Source organism: Cololabis saira, chromosome 2 (assembly GCF_033807715.1).
Source record: "Cololabis saira isolate AMF1-May2022 chromosome 2, fColSai1.1, whole genome shotgun sequence".
Taxonomy (NCBI): Eukaryota; Metazoa; Chordata; class Actinopteri; order Beloniformes; family Belonidae; genus Cololabis; species Cololabis saira.
In genome coordinates, this window is record NC_084588.1 from 20717357 (window position 1) to 20725590 (window position 8234).

Here is an 8234-nt window from a genome sequence, read left to right on the forward strand (position 1 = left end):
ACAGCTTTGGACATATCTGGGTTTCAGGAGAACGCTTAATACCATTTTACCCCCCACCCCTGACGGATCATGCAACTTATTTGTATGCAAAAGATTGGCTAATTATAGACATTAACAGTGTCATAGTGTTGCCCCAAAGGTAAATCCGGATTGTTTAAAATTGGACTTCATCAGAGAAATACGTGCAACAGACTGACTCTCAGGCCCCGTTTACAGGGGGCAAAAACGGAGGCGTTTTCATGCGTTTTGGCCGTTCGTTTACACGAAAACGGAGGTCAAAGCCCCCAAAAACGATAATTTCTGAAAACTCCGGCCAAAGTGGAGATTTTCAAAAACTCTGTTTTCACGTTTGCGTCTAAACAGAGAAAACGGAGGAAAACTGAGATTTACGTCACATTATGCGACAGAAACGTCACCAGCAGCATCATGAGTGCGACCTGTGTTTACAATTAGTTTGGCCACCGTCAATATTTTCTTTTATTTTACCTGTTTTAAATTCTCTCAGACTCTCGTTCCGTCTTGGAAGTAAAGCCTGAATTATGGTCCCGCGTTAAATTGACGCAGAGCCTACGGCGTAAGGTACGCGGCGATGCGTGCCGTACGGTGTGCGTCGCCGCGTACCTTACGCCGTAAGCTCTGCGTTGGTGTAACGCGGTACCATAAATCAGCCTTAACTGGAAGTTACACGTGTCATTTGTTGATGTTTTTCCAGGATTCTGATTGGCTGGCATGACGTTAACAGCGTTTTCATGCGGGTCCGCGTAAACGAGGATATTTTTGAAAACGTAGAGGGGAAAATATCCGTTTTTGTAAATACCCGGCTACGTGTAAACGTGGCCTTAAGTAAAGTAATAAACCATTAACACAAAAGCCCTCTATTGGAATGCTAAATAGTTTATTTTTTTCTCTACTTCCTACATTTACATTAGGCATGCATGTTTAAGAAAACATCCCGGTATCTCTGTGAGAATCTTCCCGTTTTCATGTGAAGCTGAAGTCCTCGTCGAACGTGACAGGTCATTCCGGCAAGGTCCGCAGGCCGGACAAAGGAGGCCCATTTGCACCCCGTTAGAGAGGCAGGTTAGCAGATGTGTGAGAATCTCCCCCGCATGAACATCCTCGCCCACTTGCACACACGCTGCTGACAGCCCCCATTATGAGCTGTGAAAGTGGGATCTGCATCTCAATACTTGTATAGGAAACATTGGTGATCTGCATGATCCTGGTTTGGCACTTCTTGCATGTCTTTGTCCAAGTAAGTGTCAGCCTCTTCCTCTCGCTCTCTGTCTCTTTTTTGACTTATCAATATCCTCTTTCTTTTTGCCGAAGCTTTCCTTTTCCTAAGGCACTATATTCAACATTTTTTGTTGTTCTGGAGTCATGTGCGGCCTGAATCGGCATGAGATACTACATAGGAGAGTAGGATATATGAAATGGCTATAGATCAGTGTATCTCAGGTTTGCCACATGCGGGTCATGTCTGTCAGAGGACATGAATAAATATATGGATCTGTGTGTGTGTGGTGATTAATTGGCCGATTGAGTGTACGTCTAATTCTAGAGAATTGACTGATTTATTGGCTGTGCAAAAACAATGTGGTAGCGTTTCAATAGATTTTTATGGCTGGATAACTCTTCTTTATCCACATTCATCTGAGCGCATCCAAGTCGATTTCTGATGTATTTTTAGTAACTTAAAGTAATTTTGCACCAACCTGCACATTTTAATAATAATAAAACAATGTATACGGTACCTCTTATAGAGCTGATTATGTAAATAAAATGATATTTAAAAAAAATGCATAAGAAGGTGCAATCACATCTTGATCTACCTTCTTTTACTTGAAAACCACAAAACAGTTTTGGGAGATCAAATGACTGTGCAAACATTTACGTAGTAAAAAGGGAGGTGATGGGTTAATTGGAAAAAGTATTTAAAGGCAACAGATTATGTCTTAATAAGACAGGCTCCTCAGTTTAGTGAATGAACTCTATGTTCATGTGACACTAATTGTTTTATTTTTTGATGGATGGAGCTTAGAATGAGAATAAATATAGAAATCAATCCTTAAGAGGTGTTTATTTTCATGTTTATTGTGAGCTGGAACTCAGATGAATACTAAAAATGAAACGACCCATGACCTAAACACTACCACATTAACATTACTAGTATTTTATTGTCTGTCGCTCTGCTAACAGCAAGCTGCGGCTTGATAAAAACCTCTGTAAGGGAAGGTGGAAACAACATGGTTGAAGGATAATGCTGCTCGACTATGACACCAATATTAAGAATTTTATGGGCTCTGTTTTACTTTGTAGCAGCAGAGCTTCTTTTGCATTACCAAAGCTGCATCCAGATTCAAAGAGGAACACAAAAAATGTAACTTCTAACTGCAACAATCATGAAAGAAAACATCAACATCAAGCTGGATGTCAAAGTGCTGGTGGAGCATTAGCAACACATTTCTTTCTTTCTGCAATTACATTCCCGCTGATAAAAATTGCTGTCAATAGGAAATCAAAGTGGCAAAAGCATACATTTTAAGGGCAGCAGGATTTTGAATTAGTTGAGTGGATAAAACAATGGGGAGGCTGGGAAATCTTACTCCGAGATGAGTGCGTGATGTGTCAGAATCCTCTAAATCAGAACCGAAGAGGAAAGGTTGTGTCAAGTCTGAATTATCTGATTGGTAGTTCCTTCAGTTATCTAAGTATATTCTCTCAAACACAGAAAAAAACAAAACACAATGTGTGTCGGCGAGACTGGAGGATTTAGATTGATGGCGAGAATAGACAAATGAATTAGTTGATGTTTAGAAATGGAGAGATGGATGGTGGGAGAGTGGAGTTATGAGTGTGGAGGGTGGAGGGGGTGGACAGAAGACAGAAGGTCTATTTGACTCCCAAAGCCCCATGAGCTCCCTAAGGGACCCTGCTGTTTTCAGTTCAATCCCAGGGGGCGTGCGCGGGCGGGCCCAAGGGTGCAGAGGAGAATGAGCGGATATGGCCTTACACTGGCTCTACAAGAGATGTGCACTACCTTCCAGTCCGTTATTTACAGCTCGAAATGCCGCTACAGATGGCCGTGTGTCTAGAATGGGGGTTGCAGGCTCATGGATGAGGCCGACACCAGAGGGAGGGGTCATGTTTTACTGTGACTATTTCCATTTCTCCCCAGCTAATCAAAGGAATTTGGAGATTATTGAAAACACACCACACAAAGCTGTAGGGATAAGTAATAAAAGCTACAATAGTTAAACAAGCTGAAGAGAGAGGGGGGGAAGCAGTAATGCACCAACCAGAAGACAGGCTTGTGTGCTTCTTGGCTTGGCATCAAGTCTTCTGTCAGATGGCCGTCTCTCACTGTGGAGGCAGTCTGGACCGACTCTACATGGTGACCTCTGATTGATTAAGAGGCCATTTCTGGGTCTTGGCTGGCCTAGGGCACCATTTGTCACCTGACTGTGCAGCCCTGTTGAGAAGCTTCGTGTCCTAGAATCTACATGCAGATCTTTTTCTCTAAATCCCAGACTCAGCCTGATCTATCAGGGCCACCCATGTCAAAAATCTGCTCACTGTTGCCGATACTTAGCCTCTTGAATTAGAGTTAATCTCTGAAACACTTTGTCTACAAGTGATAACTCGTGGTATTTGTTTCAGGTGGATGCATTTCTTAAAGCTGATTTAAACTTAAATGAGGTAAACTTTTGGGAGGAGACAGAAAGATGGTATACAGGCTACTGCATACCAATGCCGTCTGTCGTGTAAAGGGATGTTCATTATTTTACGAGTCCAAAAACTGACTTTAGCCACTACATTTTCTTTCTATACTACATCCTCTTTCCAATAATGATATCATTGAAGAGTATGGATAATTACAAGTGAATACTTGGAAAATTTTAACATTAAACCCTTAGGTGTTTTCGGTGAGCAGGAGGTCACATCAACTTTATTGAATCAAGATGAGAAAAAATAATGTTCTTAGGATCATATTTGTAGAAACGTGTTATATTGTGTTCTTAATTTGTGCTGATCGTTTTTGTTCAGGTGAGGCCACATTAATACACGAAGATGGGTTGTACAAAAGGATAATCATTTAACAAAAAGAAAAAAACAAGAAAAAGGCTCTTTAGCATTTGGTTATTTGGGAATAGATCAAACAGATATAATGACTGAAAGTTACTGTTTCAGAGAAATAGTGTTTAAATAAGTGTGAAAAAAATCAAGTGCGTCGCAAGAATGCAGCCTGTGGCTACGAAGAAAAAAATGCCATCCATCCATCCATCCATCCATCCATCCATCCATGGTAAATCATTCAACACAAGCTAATTTGTCATCTATCATAAAATTCAATTAGAAGAAAATTCACATCATCAGTGAACGATCTTAAATTCAATGACATTCTCACATGGATGATTGTATGATACATACTTCAAAAAGTGAAAACTCAGTGTATGTTTAAAAGTTACATTTGTGAAGCACTTCCAATGCAGACCTATTTGGTATTGCAGTTACTCCATGACACATCTGGATTCTTGTTCATTTGTGATCGTCAGCTACGCATTTGTTTGAAATTTCCTGCCCTTTTTTCAGATAGTCTCAAGTGAGAACCTTCCAGATGGCTTTTTTTTTGTGACAAACCATCTGGTGCAGGAGGTTAACCCTACAGCGTTTGAAGTGGAGGCACTAAACTTTAATTACTTTCGCAGGTATTCATCTGGTAAGAGTTTCCAGTTTGTCTCTTCATCTTATTCACTTAACTTTTCCTGAAACTACCCTACAGTCACGAGCCCCTGCATGAGGCACACCTAGTATACAGAGTGCATATGTAATCCTGCTGAATGATCATAAAAAATACATTTATAAAAAGCATAAACAATTATCCAATTAGATTGTATATATTTGGATGTTTTTTGTTGCTTGGACTACATTTCTTTTGACAGTGTGGATGTGGAACAGCTTAATTAGCACTGCATCCTAAATTACTAATGACACTCAATGCTATGTGGGCTTGTTGAACACATACAAACTAGTCGTCTGAGACTTTACAAGACTACAACGTGCATGAGTCAGAGCTGTACCGCAACAATTGATGGTACATTTCAGGCAGTACTGACTCTCGAACACTAGGGTTTTGGGAAATGGTCTCCCAGAGCAAAAAAGCTGCAATGTCTTCCCTACAAATTTGTCCCAAAAAATTCCCTCACAGACAAAAAAACTAACAAACAAACAAAAAACCTCTAACTCCACTGCATTACCAATATTTGTATGTACTAATGGTAAAATTGAGCAGAAATGGAACAGTTCATACCCTTTTTGGGAGTTATACGGCTCTTCAGGTGAGCTATGTGTCTCAGATTGTGGAAGCATTAACAATGCCATCGAATAAACTTCATCAGCTGCTTTAATAGAATATTCATCTCTACCAAAGGTCAGGCGGAGTGGCAAAGTTTATAGCCAACGGTTTAATTCTCTGCCTGGAGGTGGGATTGAAACACATATCTGAAATTTGTAGTGAAATGACCTGCGATCTCTGTGCTCATGTTGTGCCTATTCATGACATCACGTTGAGGGAGAGAGAGGAGCAAATCTGTTCTGTTATAACTCGCTTCCTGTTCTAAATTTTGGGAAATTACAAGATAGAACTTGTCTTGATGCAATCCCCATGGCACATTTACTCAAGGAACTGCACAGAAAGGTATGAAATGTTGATAACCGCAATTATAATAAATTTCTGTTTATCTGAATTTTTTAGGGAGAAAATGAAAATGCAAATGATATTCATAGCCAGTGCTGTGGGTAATCTGCAGCCTCAGAAAAACCTGCTGCCGGTTTATCAGTGAAATGCTGGTGATTGAGTGGCACACATGACATTTTTGACTCATTATTTATTGATCCCACATCATTTTCCATCTAAATGTTTTAATGTTCTTGCCCATCAAAGTACTCATGCGGGAAAGCTGTATGAAGTGGTCCTGAACATGAACTGACGGTGACACAGTTGCTCTGTGTCTTACGTATAATATGAATGATGAGGTGGTTATAATGCAAGGCCACCTTGACACCATTAGGACAATGTTTCTACCAATTAAGAAACCCCACGTCTAACACTGCCATTCGTTGTGCGTGGGAGGGAGCCCAATGTTCGGGGGCAAAAGTTTTATTACTTCTGATGATGATTATAAATGTTTCCTCCCACGCACTGTGCCCTTCATTACAGCATTGATTTCCTAACATCTCAGTTAAAATCCATCACTGTAGCTCTGTTAATGAATGTTCCCAACACAGCAGTGAACCATTTAGATGATCCAAGACCCTCTCACATCCAATAATAAAGTTAATGAGAACTTAACATTTTCTGCAAGGGAAGACTTTATTTAGAGGTGAAAGATAACAGAAGCCGGGTCTAGCGGGATAAGATTGCAAAAAGGTTGCTCCATTCACACGCTCCGAGGCAGGTATTTCTCCTGCGTCTGATCTGGAGGGATGGATGCTGCAACACAAACATGCAGACAGGTGTGGCGTTTAGCACTGATTGTGCAATGAACAGCTGTGTGTAGGAGCCGGCGCTGAGCATGCTGGGAGGTAACTGCTGCTTTCCATGACCTCAAACTGGTCGCAGCATTTGACATACACACTGGGGGCAGCTGCAAAGGCCCCAAGCCCAACTGCACCCACCAAAACAGTAAGATCTGTCTGCCTCATCTTTCCCATCGTCTCTATGCTGAAACACCTCAATACAAGGAATATATTACAACTTTATAGCTGTAACTGTTCCAATCAGCACCACCCAAAACCCATCTAAGAAAACAGTAATGGTGGTCTATTGTGCTTTTTGTCTTATCTACACTGTTATTGCGATGAGTTACCATCTAAGATGTGACCATAAGATAATGAGCTAAATGTATGTTGTAGTATCCTATGCACAAGATGCTGCCCGTGAATGTGCTGAGAGTGTTCACTTGTCCAGAGTTTTTTTTCTAACATTGGCTCTCTATTATATCAAAAAGGGCGAAGTTTCATTCCCATTGCATATTCTGTTGGCTGTTCATGTCCACAAGAGCAAACGCTTCAGCTGTCATTTCAAAGCCAAAAGATTATGCACAGCAAGGACAACATGTGTTCTCCATCCCGAGGGATCAGCTGGTACTTCTTGACAAGCTTTTTGCTTTTGTTTCCAAGATGTCTCTGCAGAAATGTGGTTTTCATTGTCAGGGAAAACTGGCCGACCATGGCCCGGTGGATACCAGCAACAGAATTAATGTTTTTTTGTTCTTTTTAAATTATGTTTATTTTTTGATTAGTTTTGTGCCACATTACACATCAACTGGATTTTCAGAAAGATTAAAGCTGAAAGGTGGCACTTTTCCAATACTCACGGGTGTGAACTGCAAGTGGAAAGTCAAGTGTATGTGTTATGTTAGAAACCAGTGTGCGGTTGTATTTTAGAGCAAACATCATTGGTAAAGTAACCATAGTTGCTGAGTCCCACACTTTATACTGTGTTTCAAGTATATTTTAGCCACCTACACCTATTAATAGTTAACACCAGCCGTAATTTTTATATTATTTAGGCCTCATCCACACAAAGACAAGCTCTGGCCTAAACGCTAGAGTGCTTTTTATAAAACCAACGTATCATTCATACGATTATGGGGGTCTGGAAACTCTCATTTTTGAAACCAGATTCCAGAGTGGAAAGAAGACAACGTTTACGTGGCTCCGTTGTTAATGTCTCTGCACAATTTTTCTGAAGTGCTTGCGTCATACATGTCCCTCTTACTTGCCGCCATTTTCTCTGTTTACAGATTTCTGCGGAAGTGTGCATGCCCAATGTTTTACCCAATGTTTTCGCTTGTGTCCGTCATAGCGTCACAGCGCCACTAACAGGCCTGGCATGTACTTTACTGCATTTTCAGGCGTATTGACTTACTGACACATCTCTGTCTCCATAAAGAACATTATTGAGATTATAAGTGTTTTGTCTTTGTGTGGATATAACCTTAATCGTGTTGTCTACCTTCATATTCTGAATCTGATTCTAGGTCTAAGATACATAAAATGATTTGTAGTGGTGGGGTCATTTTCAGCATATGTTGAGCACATTAATGTTATGTTGAAAACATCTGCTCACAAGCAGAAGTTGTGCAGATCCACAAGCCATTGGCTTCGCCTACCATAAAGCCTCCAGGAATTCGACCAATCAGAACAAACTTTTCAAGAAAAGCCTTTAC